The 15,424-nt window shown below is 45.7% G+C and overlaps 1 protein-coding gene across 1 annotated transcript in view; it reads right to left on the reverse strand.

Annotated features, from left to right (window-relative positions):
• ARMC3 (armadillo repeat containing 3) overlaps window positions 1-15,424 on the reverse strand; it is a 103,686-nt gene that overhangs the window by 62,359 nt on the left and 25,903 nt on the right. The window lies entirely within an intron of this gene.

Here is a 15,424-nt window from a genome sequence, read left to right on the forward strand (position 1 = left end):
GCCATACTAGCCTCCATTAAATTCAGGGAATGCAGGTTCCACATGCATGCTCACATTTCTAACGTAGCATTAGCATTAGTACGATTTCTATGGTGAGTATGGTATTATTGTATTTACTTTATTATTTGTGTGCTGCAGAGTGCTGTTGCAGTGTTTGTTCTTGCTTTCGCACTTTCAGCCAATGCAACGTGCACCTGCGCACTGGGATGTGCTGACTAACCCCTATTTCTTTCTTTGCAGTCACTGACAATACTTGTTTTCTGAAGATCACCTGGCAGGTTTGTTGTGTAGACTAGGGCAAGGTTAACAGAGTCATCTCACTATCATTATAGTTTGAGGATTTAATGACAGTTGTGTTCTACAGCTGGTGGTCTAAATAAGTCCTGATAACAGCGCTATATGCACAGATAAAGTAAAGGCTGATATACCATATGGACAGCCTGAGAAGCTAAACAGGTGAGGGGCTCAATCCCACCATAAAATACAGTTTCATGTCTCACAACCACTGATGGATAGGTGCACCACCAGGGCAGAACTGGGAAATAAAAGTGGCCCTGGAAAAAAAAAAAAACAGTTGTAAGGGGGGTGCTCAGCACAAGCAGGTGGGACCAGCAATACCAGAGGACTGCACGAAATATTGCCATAACAGAGAACAAAATACCACAGTCAGCACAAAATACTGCCCAGTAGCTGCCCCACTGTGGTGGTCAGTGCCACACAGGAGAGAATACAGCTACATACCTTTTACATCTAGCGACGTCTCCTCTGATGAAGAAGTTCTCATTCCTCATCTTCTCATGCAGCCCAGACTGCCATGACAACTTCTGAGGACAGCAATACAGTTCAGGAGGGCACCTGTAGTTACCGGCCTGATACATAGGTACCTCCCCTTTCTATGATCATCTGATGTTTATGCACCTGGCAGAGGTCCACCCCTGTGCGCCACTGAAGGATTTCAGCGACTGTACCTCACTTGTATCACATTGGAAAGCAAGGAGTCTGTTACTATCCATTTACAGGGGCTCAATAATTTTGGTGTTCATCAATGCAGATAAGGCCCTGTATGCAGCTACTCTGCCACCCCCTGGTCTCTGGCAGTTTGAGGCTGTACTCTATTTCTTCCATGAGACTGTCATCAGTTTATAGACACTTTTCTGACCCTGAACTCCCATTCAGTGCAGCTGCCATAAAGCACTGACATCCACAGACAATTCAGGATGGCAGCGTGCCTTCAATATGGCAGCAACCAAGAATGTTTTGAAAAATAAAAAGCTACAACAGTCTTCTATCTAATAAATGAAACACAAACATTCCCTTTAAAAAAAGAAACACACTAATAAAATGCCTGTAACTAAAGACAGACTATAAAGCTTTAGTAAAAGTTACTATATATATACACTCACCTAAAGAATTATTAGGAACACCTGTTCTATTTCTCATTAATGCAATTATCTAGTCAACCAATCACATGGCAGCTGCTTCGATGCATTTAGGGGTGTGGTCCTGGTCAAGACAATCTCCTGAACTCCAAACTGAATGTCAGAATGGGAAAGAAAGGTGATTTAAGCAATTTTGAGCGTGGCATGGTTGTTGGTGCCAGACGGGCCGGTCTGAGTATTTCACAATCTGCTCAGTTACTGGGATTTTCACGCACAACCATTTCTAGGGTTTACAAAGAATGGTGTGAAAAGGTAAAAACATCCAGTATGCGGCAGTCCTGTGGGCGAAAATGCCTTGTGGATGCTAGAGGTCAGAGGAGAATGGGCCGACTGATTCAAGCTGATAGAAGAGCAACGTTGACTGAAATAACCACTCGTTACAACCGAGGTATGCAGCAAAGCATTTGTGAAGCCACAACACGCACAACCTTGAGGCGGATGGGCTACAACAGCAGAAGACCCCACCGGGTACCACTCATCTCCACTACAAATAGGAAAAAGAGGCTACAATTTGCATGAGCTCACCAAAATTGGACTGTTGAAGACTGGAAAAATGTTGCCTGGTCTGATGAGTCTCGATTTCTGTTGAGACCTTCAAATGGTAGAGTCCGAATTTGGCGTAAACAGAATGAGAACATGTATCCATCCTCTGATGGCTACTTCCAGCAAGATAATGCACCATGTCACAAAGCTCGAATCATTTCAAATTGTCACAGTCACCAGATCTCAACCCAATAGTGCCTGTTTTTATTTATAATATATATATTTCTCAACCCAATAGAGCATCTTTGGGATGTGGTGGAACGGGAGCTTCGTGCCCTGGATGTGCATCCCTCAAATCTCCATCAACTGCAAGATGCTATCCTATCAATATGGGCCAACATTTCTAAAGAATGCTATCAGCACCTTGTTGAATCAATGCCACGTAGAATTAAGGCAGTTCTGAAGGCAAAAGGGAGCCCAACACCTTATTATATGGTGCTCCTAATAATTCTTTAGGTGAGTGTATATATATATATATATATATATAGTATAAAATCAGCACAAAAAAGACTATGAAAAAAAAACCACATTGTTTCTCTAGGTAAAAAAAAAAATTCTCTGTGTAGACAGCTCTTGCATCTATCACAGAGCTTCAAAGTAATATAACACGTCAGAAGAACATATGTTATCTAATGGAGCAGAGTTTTAATTACAAAACACACTGTAACGTATTGTTGGAGGCTTGCATTCCAGATTGGTACATCTGTTAAGTTATGTACAGTAACTACAGCAGAATAGATCATTCATCTTCTTCAATATGTTGCATCAAACCTGCGCAATGTAAAACTTATCTTGTATAAGGAACAGCATGGGACCTCTGCGTGTCCTTTAACTGCTTGATACAAGTATTGTCATACAAAGGATAACATTTAGTTTCACCTTTTCTCCTCATTTTCATTTAAAGAGCAATTTCCCCCAAAATGATAAAAAAAAAGTAAAAGGCCCTGAATAAATGGGTTCATACACTATAAGTCCTGAAATGCTTTAAAGGGGTTTTCCTTTTATAATGATTTTTAAGCAAGTGTTTGGAGCCAGAAGATTCATACATACCGGCTCCATGCCGCTCCGGTCCTGAACGCTGCCTTCGCTGTCTCCATCTTCTGGTCTCCACCCTGTTCCATCCGGCTGTCTAGGGGCATGAGATCTGAAGCCAGTCATTAAGTGGAGAAGTGCATGTGTCCATTGGATGTAAACGGGAACGATCAATGGAGACAGAAGTGGCAGCACAGAGAACAGGAGCGGGGTGGAGCAGGTTAGTATGAATCTTCTGTTTTAGCAGGGAGGCTGCGGACACTTGCCTAAAAATCATTACAACTCACCAAAGACATACTTATAGGGACCTTAGATTGTGAGCTCTGTGATGGACTGAACCGTCAATGGGGCTGCTGGAGAAGCCTGAGGGCTAGCCTCCTGCCTACGGACTATGGACCCAGAACTATGGAGATCCCCCTCAGACCTCTTGGGGGTTACAAAGAACTATTAACCCTGATTTATGTGTGGAGTTATAGGCCACATCTTTCCTATTGCCCATTAAAGGTGCAGTGTCACGAGGGTATCAAGAGCCACGTCTGACTCCGTTATACCCGGGGTCAGGAGGTCGCAGCGGGTGGCTGCGCGCTCTATATCTAAAGATCACGTTGTTTCTTAGTGATTGTTTTCTGTGTTTGCCTTGCTATCGGGATCCGTAGCTTCTCCTCCTCAGCTGTTTCTTGTCTGCCACTCCCAACCTCCTTATATTCTCCCCTCACTCTTCTCTAGTTGCCAGTTATAGAGCTTCCTGCCTGGACATCTATACTGACCCACTGGAGTTGTGAATCCTGGTTGTCGTTCCAGAGTGCTACCCTCCGGATCCCTGTTGGGCTTCTTGTTGTCTCCTGTTGTCGCCCACCTGGGATTATATGTTGAGTTTGTATTGTCTGTCCTTCCCTTGGTGTTTTCCTTTAGAGCTAGTGGTGCGGACTAGTGTTCCCACCGCCCTGTTCACTATCTAGGGCTCAGCTTAGGGAAAGCCAGGGCTTTAGGCACGTGATCGGCGTACGGGTGAGGAACCCGTCTAGTACGTCAGGGCAGCCAGGTGCCAGCCGCTAGGTGAGTCAGGGGTCACCACCTTCCCTCTCACTTGGGCAGGGCCTTCCTTGTTCCCTCCCTCTGTGTCACGTATGTGATAGTCACGCCGACCGTGATATTATAACTGGCCTTTACTTTTTTGAGAAAAAAAAATTTTTTTTTTTTTTCTTTTTGTTGTTTTTTTTTTTCTCTCTACTTAGAATCCAATATGGATCCTATTGCTGCCTTGGCAAAACAGCTTCAAGGCCTGTCTTTGGAGGTGGCAGGATTGAAGGCGTCTGTCCTCCAACAACAGCAGCAAATGCAGCAGACCGCACCCCCAGCGGTTGCTATGGGTAACCAGGTTGTTACAGAACCCAAGGTTGTTCTTCCTGACAGATTTTCTGGGGGAAGGGACAAATTTGCGACGTTCCGTGAGGCCTGCAAATTATACTTTAAGTTGCGCCCTTACTCCTCAGGTAATGAAGAACAGCGGGTTGGGATTGTCATTTCCCTGCTTCAGGGGGACCCACAATCCTGGGCGTTCTCGTTACCCCCTGGTTCCCAGGCTCTCCGGTCAGTGGAGGGATTTTTTGGGGCTTTGGGTCTCATATATGATGACCCTGACCGAGTCGCCCTGGCTGAGTCGAAGTTACGGAGACTCCTACAGGGAGATCGGTCAGCAGAGGAATATTGCTCAGAGTTCCGTAGGTGGGCTACGGATACTCAGTGGAACGACCCGGCTCTCAGGAGTCAGTTCTGCTCTGGGTTATCTGAAAGGGTTAAGGATGCACTGGCGCTGTATGAGACCCCCCTTTCCCTTGATGCTGTTATGTCCCTCTCTATCAGAATAGATAGGCGTCTTAGGGAGAGATCGAAAATTCCTGAGCAATTGGTTACCTCTCTCAAGCAACAATTAGTCTGTACTGACTTAGATGAGCCTATGCAGCTAGGCGGAACTTCTCGTCAGGTCCGTCCTCCTGAGGTTCGCCGTAGGGGGGGGGGGCTTGTTTTTTCTGTGGGGGGAAGGGTCATTTCATTAATGTCTGTCCCTTCTTTCTCAAAAACAAAAGACCGTCGGAAAACTACTAACCCCAGGCTGTGCGGAGGATGTCAGTCGGGGGGGTATACGTTTCCTCCATACGAACATCTCAATTTGTGTTACCAGCGGTTATTGTTTTTGGTGTTAAGACGGAGTCTATTTCTTTTTTTCTAGACAGTGGAGCAGGGGTAAATTTGATAGATGCCCATTTTGCCCGCACTATGGGTTTGTCTCTCTGTACGCTGCAGAGACCTATTCCCGTATTCGCTATAGATTCGGCTACTCTGTCTCAGAGAAACCTCACCCACATTGTTCATAATTTACACCTTCGGGTAGGGGACCACCATAATGAGTGTCTTTCATGTTACGTTCTGGAGGGCCTTCCCTCTCCTGTGGTATTGGGTCTTCCCTGGTTGGTAGCGCACAATCCAGTGGTGGATTGGCAGGCCAGGGAGATATTGGAGTGGAGTGAGCATTGCAGAGAGAATTGCTTAAATAACAATTGCTTAATCGCCTCCATAGCTTCCCTACCTACATTTATTTCGGACTTTGAGGACGTTTTTTCTGAAAAGGGTTGTCAGAAGCTACCACCTCATCGTCCTTATGATTGCCCGGTTAACCTGATTCCCGGTGCAAAATTACCCAAGTCCAGGTTGTATAATCTTTCGGGTCCCGAGAGACAAGCCATGAAAGATTATATCTCCGAGAGTCTGGCTAAGGGACACATCAGACCCTCTTCTTCACCCGTGGCCAGGGCCGCTGATAGGCCAGTACAGCTGGCCCAGTTGTACCGGGCCCGGCTGGCAGGGGGGCCCGGGCAGCCTCGACATAACCAATTAATGTTCTAAAAAGAAAAAAAAAAAAACCTCCACAGCCCTGACCGCTAGTCAAACGCCGTCGTACCCCCCCCCCCCCCCCCTGCTTTCTACGTTTTTTTTTTTTTTTAAATCGCCGCTCAGTACCTGCCTGCTTGCTCCGTTTGTATGCGGCAGCAGGTAGGGACTATTTCCTCTGTTTCGGGCGCGGAAGAGTATCTCTTCTCTTCTCTCTCCCGCGCCCGCTCCTCTGCTCTGCTCAGTCTGCTCTGCAGAATCAAGTCCCGGCCAGCTTGTCCTTCCCTGGCGCCGCGGAGTGATTCTTCTCCCTCCGCGGCGCCAGGGAAGAGAGTGAGAGAAGGAAAAGCACCACTGGCAGTGAAGAAAGGAAAAAAAATAAAAAAATTTGTGACACTCCGGGCAGCGAATCCAGGAATCCAGGGAGGCAGACAGCACAGCAGCCAGCGCTACTACTACAGTCTATCTACAGTGAAGGAGGAAGTGACTCTGTCCTGGGGCCAGGAATCAGGATAACAGGTATGAATGTACTTGTTTGGGGGGGGGGGGGGGGGTCAAGATCTACTGTCTGCAGGCTCACTCTAATTATTATTTCAGGCCTGGCTACCCCACTGTAGTTGAGTTGTCTACAGTAAACTATCTTTAACGAGACCTGGCTTGTTGTTTTTTTTCCACCTTTATCATTTGTTTAATCTTCCTAATTTTTTCAAAATACCACTTCATTTATTCATTAATGTTTTTTTATTACATATTGATATTAAAGAGGTCTGTTCTCATCTGAAAACAGTATTTATTTTGGATAATAAAACTTATAACTGGCTGGAGAAAAATAAATATCACTTGTGGACAAATCTGCATGTTGTTTCAAGGCGGCGTCTGGGGAGGGGCCAAGGGCGGGGCCAGGGGTGTGGCTGAAGGAGGGATCAGGGGGTGGAGCTGAAGGGGGCCCCGTCATGTATGCTGTACGGGGCCCCATGATTTCTATCAGCGGCCCTGCCCGTGGCTGCAGGGTTTTTCTTTGTTAAAAAGAAAGATGGGGGCCTGCGTCCTTGCCTAGATTTCCGTGAGCTAAACCAGATAACCATCCGAGACCCATACCCTCTTCCTCTCATTCCTGACCTTTTTAATCAGATTGCGGGTGCTAGGTGGTTCTCCAAACTTGATCTTAGGGGGGCCTACAATCTGATTCGTATCAGGGAAGGGGATGAGTGGAAGACAGCTTTTAACACCCCTGAGGGGCATTATGAAAATCTAGTTATGCCTTTCGGTCTGACCAATGCCTCCGCTGTCTTCCAACATTTCGTTAATGATATTTTTAGTCATCTCATCGGCAGGTTTGTAGTCATATACCTAGATGATATCTTAATTTATTCGGCTGATCTGAAAACACATGAGGTGCATGTCAGGCAAGTACTGCAGGTCCTACGGACGAATAAATTATATGCGAAAATTGAAAAATGTGTCTTCGCCGTTCAGGAAATACAGTTCCTGGGATATCTATTATCTGCTTCAGGTTTCCGTATGGATCCTGGGAAGGTCCAGGCAATTTTAGATTGGGATCTTCCTGAGAACCTTAAAGCCCTACAACGGTTTTTGGGTTTCGCAAATTTCTATAGAAAGTTCATTAAAAATTATTCAGTGATCGTTAAACCCCTTACCGACATGACTAGGAAGGGGACTGATTTTTCTAAATGGTCTGACGCCGCTAAAAATGCATTTTCCTCTCTAAAAGAGAGGTTTACCTCGGCACCTGTTCTAATTCAACCTGATGTCTCCCAGCCTTTTATTGTTGAGGTAGATGCGTCAGAGGTGGGAGTGGGGGCTGTATTGTTTCAGGGTCCGTCTCCTGGCAAATGGCGCCCTTGCGCTTTCTTTTCCAAAAAATTATCTTCTGCAGAGAGGAACTATGATGTTGGAAATAGGGAACTGTTGGCGATTAAGCTGGCGCTTGAAGAGTGGCGTCACTTCTTAGAGGGAGCAATCCACCCCGTCACGGTGATTACGGATCACAAAAACCTTCTGTACCTAGAATCGGCTAAGCGTCTCACCCCTAGACAAGCTAGGTGGTCGCTATTCTTTACCAGATTTAACTTTGTAATCACCTATCGTCCTGGGGCAAAAAATACCAAGGCAGACGCGTTATCTCGTAGTTTCCCTGGAGGGGGTAATGCTAGTGATCCGGTACCTATTTTACAAAGAGGAGTGGTTGTCTCTGCTGTACACTCTGTTCTAGAGGGAAAGGTGTTAGAGGCCCAGGGGGACGCCCCGGCCTCTTGCCCCTCAGAGAAATTGTTTGTACCGTTAAACCTGCGTCTTGAATTATTAAAAGAACATCATAATTCGGCACTTGCTGGGCACCCGGGTAGTAAAGCAACCTTGGAGCTATTATCTCGTCGTTTTTGGTGGCCAAGGTTGCGTCAGGATGTAATGGATTTCGTGTCTACTTGCTCTACTTGTGCACGCGCGAAAGTCTCTCATACACGTCCAGCAGGGTCTTTATTGCCTCTTTTTATTCCCAATAGGCCATGGACACATCTGTCAATGGATTTCATCACTGACTTACCGTTGTCTGCGGGTAAAACAGTTATTTTGGTAGTAGTAGACAGTTTTAGCAAAATGGTACACTTTATTGCGCTACCCGCACTTCCTAATGCTAAAACTCTTGCTCAGGTGTTTATCAGTGAAATCGTGAAGCTTCACGGGGTCCCTTCCGATGTGGTTTCGGATCGGGGAACCCAGTTTATTTCTAAGTTTTGGAAAGCTTTTTGTTCCCGTTTGGGGGTACACTTGTCCTTTTCCTCAGCTTTCCATCCTCAGTCGAATGGACAGACTGAGCGTACCAACCAAAACCTAGAAACATATTTAAGGTGTTTTGTGGTCATCATATTTACCGTTAGCTGAGTTTGCCATAAATAATCATTATCAGGAGTCCACTGGCAAGTCACCATTCCTTGGTGCATACGGTTTTCACCCCCAATTTTGTACTTTCAAAGAGGGGGGGTCTTCTGGGGTTCCCGAAGAGGAAAGGTTTTCTTCATCTCTTTCTTCGGTATGGCAGAAGGTGCAAGCTAACTTGAAAAAGATGAGTGGTAAATATAAATGCATGGCCGATAAGAAACGGTCGCCAGGTCCGGACCTAGGGGTGAATGACTATGTGTGGTTGTCTACTAGGAATATTAAGTTGAAGGTTCCCTCTTGGAAACTGGGCCCTAGGTTCATTGGTCCTTATAAAATAGTAGCCGTCATTAACCCTGTGGCTTTTCGCCTGGAGCTACCTCAGACTTTTAAGATCCATAACGTCTTCCATAAATCGTTACTCAAGAAGTATGTTCCACCTCTAGAACCATCACCGCTGCCACCTCCTCCTGTTATTGTGGATGGTAATCTGGAGTTTCAAATAGCCAGAATTGTTGATTCTCGTCGGGTCCGCCGCTCTCTTCAGTATCTGGTGCATTGGAGGGGTTACGGTCCCGAGGAAAGAATGTGGGTTCCAGCGTCAGAGGTAAACGCCAACAGGTTAATTCAGGCTTTCCATGCCTCTCATCCGGAGAGACCTGGTCCTGAGTGTCCGGAGGCCCCTCGTGAAAGGGGGGGTACTGTCACGAGGGTATCAAGAGCCACGTCTGACTCCGTTATACCCGGGGTCAGGAGGTCGCAGCGGGTGGCTGCGCGCTCTATATCTAAAGATCACGTTGTTTCTTAGTGATTGTTTTCTGTGTTTGCCTTGCTATCCTTTTTGTCTCAATCAGGGATCCGTAGCTTCTCCTCCTCAGCTGTTTCTTGTCTGCCACTCCCAACCTCCTTATATTCTCCCCTCACTCTTCTCTAGTTGCCAGTTATAGAGCTTCCTGCCTGGACATCTATACTGACCCACTGGAGTTGTGAATCCTGGTTGTCGTTCCAGAGTGCTACCCTCCGGATCCCTGTTGGGCTTCTTGTTGTCTCCTGTTGTCGCCCACCTGGGATTATATGTTGAGTTTGTATTGTCTGTCCTTCCCTTGGTGTTTTCCTTTAGAGCTAGTGGTGCGGACTAGTGTTCCCACCGCCCTGTTCACTATCTAGGGCTCAGCTTAGGGAAAGCCAGGGCTTTAGGCACGTGATCGGCGTACGGGTGAGGAACCCGTCTAGGGACGTCAGGGCAGCCAGGTGCCAGCCGCTAGGTGAGTCAGGGGTCACCACCTTCCCTCTCACTTGGGCAGGGCCTTCCTTGTTCCCTCCCTCTGTGTCACGTATGTGATAGTCACGCCGACCGTGATATGCAGGGTGTGAATCCTGCAACACAAAAAGGGTTAACTCTGCACTGAGACTCCCAATGAATGTGTTAGTTTATTTGTCCCTTGGTTCTATTGTGTTAGTGATGGGATTAAGATAGCTGACTCTAGTAGTAGCCGACTCCGGTGTAGAGGAGTAGATTACCCGATGATACACTCAGGAGATAATCCCATCACATGTGTCTCCTCTCTCCCTATTCTTTCATTAAGATGCTGTTCATGTTTGATTGAGTTATGTTGTTAGACTTCTTGAACTGTATATATACTGAGTTGTCTTCAATAAAGAGAGTTCTTGATTTGTTTCACCCTCTCTTCTCATGTGTGGGGGGAACAGCTATATTTACTCTGGGGATTGCTATCGGTATTATACTCCCCTGGGATTACAACACGGTTCTACCCACTGGAAGCTGGATCCTGGCCTTGGACCCAGGGTGGGTGGAGGACAGCGAAACCCCAGCCAAGCTGTAATGCTGGAAGTGGGGACTACAGTGCTGATGGTGTCTTTGGAGTGCTTGGAAGTACTCGGTGAGCACTAGGAAGCATCGATTGGCGGAGGCACCCAGTTGGGGTGCCAAGCGGTCCGCCACAAGCCCCACTGGGGACATCTTGATGCTACTGTTTGTAAAGCACTGCAGAATATAGTAGCGCTATATAAGTGCATAAAATAACAACTGGAAAACCCCTTTAAATAACAATTTAAAAGTCATTTACAGTGTTTTTATCATAGAAAACGTAACTTTTTTCCTTAATTTTTACGTGTTCCCCTGCTGTCTATTTGTACTGTGAGAAACAGGCTCTAATCAGAATCATTCTCCTTCTTCCTCTGGCAGCTGATAATGTGGTCCGTTCTTACTTCCCCTGCATTAGTAGTCTTCTCAGCTATACTGCCATACTACAGAATAGGCTTTGCTCCGTCCTCGACAAGCAGGGCATAAAGCTACTTCTATGGGCTGCTCTGCAGGGATCAGAGGATCACTATGTAGAGACCTGATCGTAAGGAGAGTGACTGAGCATGTGCGACTGTGTTTGAGCACTATAGGAAAAGCACGGCCACCGCTGCTGGATTGCAGGGTGCTCATAACCCCTCGATACAAGTAGTGTATGTGATGGAAAAAGTAATCAAGCCAGCAAAAAAGGTAATATGGACAATCACAATACATTAGTAAGTGCCTTGTATTCACTTTCTCTACATGATAAATGCCATTTGATGAAGTGTGACAATCCCTTTAAGTAAAAGTTTTGGTCATATATCTTGCTTTCCAATGCTTTATTGTCCAAGCTTGACGTATAGGAAATGGGTGACCCCCAGTGATTGACTCCTGCCATTTCCAGTGTGTCCAGCGTAGACAGAGAAGTGGAGACCAGCAGAGACCCAGTAAGCATCAGAACAGCAGCTACAGGGCAACAGTGAGGAGAATAGTCTTTCCTTTATTTTTTTTTAACCCATTCTGCCCTTTATGTAAAACTTCTTATCCTGCTGGCCAACCCCTTTAAGGCCTTGTTCACACAAGGCTGATTAAGGGTAAATTCACAAACATATAGAGGTGCATTTAGTTGTAGTAACACATAAATCTGATTAATTCTTAGAAATCTAAAATGGTTTACAGTTAGGACTAATGGAAATGGCCATTTCATTTGCTTTGGATTTAGGAAACAAAAGAAATCCTTTTCGATTTCTCACAACGTATTGCTATGCTCCGTGTCCACCATGTCACATCTTATGGCACCATAAGGGAATAGAAGTAGGAAATACTCTTCCATTTAGGGAGATGACATTTGCCAGTAGATCAATAGTGTCATCCAATTACCGTGATAATCGTGCTGGGGACGTTCTGATATCACGCCGGGCTCACCAGGCCCCCATGAAGCCCTCTGAGCGGCACAACGGGGGAGAAGGCTCATTAACAAGCAATGGGTATAATTAAGAAGGAAAGAGTCATATACAAGTAAAAACATTTTAGCGATGAATATACCTTACAGAAAATAAAAATCTATGAAAGCTACGGTGTATATATTCTGCTGGTAGAATCAAGGATGTGACATACTCTATAGACTATAGTATTTTTTTGCTTATTGTATTATTATTTATTACCCATTGCTTACAGTGCTGCCCATAATTATTCATACCCCTGGCAAATTTTGACTTAAAGTTACTTTTATTCAACCAACAAGTAATTTTTTGACGGGAAATGACATAGGTGTCTCCCAAAAGATAATAAGACGATGTACAAGAGGCATTATTGTGGGGAAAAAACATTTCTCAGCTTTTATTTACATTTGAGCAAAAAGTGTCCAGTCCAAAATTATTCATGTCCTTCTAAATAATTAATAGAAAAGCCTTTATTGGCTGATTGCTATAATTGCAGACCAGCTTTTTGCATGTCTCCACAGGTATTTTTGCCCATTTATCTTTAGCAATGAGCTCCAAATCTTTCAGGTTGGAGGGTCTTCTTGCCATCATCCTGATCTTTAACTCCCTCCACAGATTCTCAATTGGATTCAAGTCTGGACTCTGGCTGGGCCTCCCCAAAACGTTAATGTTGTTGTCTGCTAACCATTTCTTCACCACTTTTGCTGTGTGTTTGTGTCATTGTCATGCTGAAATGTCCACTGGTGCCCAAGGCCATGTTTCTCTGCAGACTGCCTGATGTTGTCGTTGAGAATCCTCATGTATTGCTCTTTTTTCATGGTGCCGTTTACTGTGATTAGGTTTCCTGGTTCATTGGCTGAAAAACACCCCCAAAGCATTAGGTTCCCACCACCATGTTTGACAGTGGGGATGGTGTTCTTTGGGTTGAAGGTTTCTCCTTTTTTACGCCAAATGAAGGAAGCATCATTGTGACCAAAGAATTACATTTTTGTTTCATCTGACCATAACACAGAAGACCAGAAGTCTTCTTCTTGGTCCAGATGAGCTTTTGCAAAGGCCAAGCGAGCTTTTGTGTGCCTTATCTGGAGAAGTGGCGTCCTCCTTGGTCTGCAGTGTGCAGTGTCCGTTGGATTGTCTGCCATGAGACATTGCCACCAGCAGAGCCCAGATTCACCAGGATAGCCTTGGTGGTGATCCTTGGATTCTTTTTCACCTCTCTAACTATCCTCCTGACCAGCACAGGTGTCACTTTTGGCTTCCGACCACGTTCTCTCAGATTTTCCACAGTGTGGAACATCTTGTATTTTTTGCTCAAATGTAAATAAAAGCTGAGAAATGTTTTGTTTTCCACAATAATGCCTCTTGTACATCGTCTTATTATCTTTTGGGAGACACCTATGTCATTTCCCGTCAAAAAAATACTTGCTGGGTGAATAAAAGTAACTTTAAGTCAAAATTTGCCAGGGGTATGAATAATTATGGGCAGCACTGTATATAGCCCCAACATATTTTGCAGTATAGTACATAAATTGTCACCGTTCAATGGGGCTCACAATCACAAGCTCTCAGACACGCACATTCACACTAGGGCACATTAACCTATAAGTATGGTTTTGGGGTACAGGAAAAAATTGAAGTACCCAGAGTAAACCCCCACAAACAGGGAAGAACTCTGTGCCGATACTGCAAATTGGTTCCCTGTCCTTAGGTCCCCAGCACTGTATGCTGTGCATCGTGTGGACTCTTTGTAACTCGTATCAGATGTTCAATGAGCAGCTTAATATACTGTATACGTCACAAACAACCTATAAGAACCAAGAAGAAGCTAGCTATTGGCCAGGTAGACAGCGCTAACCTAAAGCACAAATCTACTGACCTACAGAAAGGAGACATACTGATATATTAAGACCAAGCAGGTAGACTGATATTTTATTACACTACAGTACAGGCAGAAACAAAACGCAGCCCACCTTGGATATGGGCTTTCTACCATTTTTAAAGAGGTTGCTCCACAAACATTCAAAACCTATCCACAGGATAGGCGAGTTATATATGAACACTGACTGCTGGGGTCCCCTACCTATACCCCGAGTCGTCTGTGTGGCTGGAGCAGTGGTGTGCATATGTGACCACAGCTCCATTCCCTTCTATGTAACCATGCCCATACCCTCCTCGGAATAGGTTATAAATATTAGAGTGGTCTCAGTATTCCCGACGATCAGCTGGTAAAAAGCTTGGGTGTGCCATGTACTCTTCATTATTTGCTAGGTAAATTCCTTCAAATAGCTGACCGTTAGGGTGCGGAGAGTCAGACCCACCACTGATCTAATACTGATGGCTTACAGGCGACATGTAATCTTGATTGTTTACCAGGCAAAACCCCTTAAAGGGGTTGTCCGGGTTCAGAGCTGTACCTGGACATATCCCCGTCTTCACCCCTCCGGCCCCCCTGATATTAGCATCAGAGCATTTCATGCCCTGCGTGATACTTTGGCACATTGCTAGGTGGAGGCTTCCGCCCAGCAGTGTTCCCGGTGATGTCACCAGCTCTGATAGGCGGGCTTTAGCGCTGCCCTAGCCTCCGCCTAGCAGTTCCCATGGAGAGGCCGGTATGTCACCGAATCTTCAGAAAATGCCTTTGCCCTGCACAATACAGCACATCGGAGCATGAAAGCTCATATCAGGGGGGCCGGAGGGATGAAGATGGGGATATGTCCGGGTTCAGAGCCCCTTTAAAGGGCTTCTGTCACCCCACTAAACTCATTTTTTTTTTTTGTGTATCCTGCGATATATCTATACATTATGTTATTAATCATTTTCGTTCAGTAGATATGTCAAAAAACGTACTTTTATAATATGCTAATTACCTGTCTACCAGCAAGTAGGGCGTCTACTTCCTGGTAGCAGCCGCAAAAAACCGCCCCCTCCTCCTGTTGATTGACAGGGCCAGCCGCGATCTCCTCCTCCGACTGGCCTGTCACCATTTCAAAAATCGCGCGCCTGTGTTGATTCGGCGCAGGCGCTCTGAGATAAGGAGGCTCGCCTCCTCAGCACTCCCTCAGTGCGCCTGCGCCGATGACGTCTTCTCTTTCGGTGATGTCATCGGCGCAGGCGCACTGAGGGAGTGCTGAGGAGGCGAGCCTCCTTATCTCAGAGCGCGTGCGGCGAATCAACACAGGCGCGCGATTTTTGAAATGCTGACAGGGCCAGTCGGAGGAGGAGATCGCGGCTGGCGGAGGAGGGGGCGTTTTTTTGCGGCTGCTACCAGCAAGTAGACGCCCTACTTGCTGGTAGACAGATAATTAGCATATTATAAAAGTACGTTTTTTTACATATCTACTGAACGAAAATGATTAATAACATAATGTATAGATATATCG

Source organism: Bufo bufo, chromosome 5 (genome assembly GCF_905171765.1).
Source record: "Bufo bufo chromosome 5, aBufBuf1.1, whole genome shotgun sequence".
Classification (NCBI taxonomy): domain Eukaryota; kingdom Metazoa; phylum Chordata; class Amphibia; order Anura; family Bufonidae; genus Bufo; species Bufo bufo.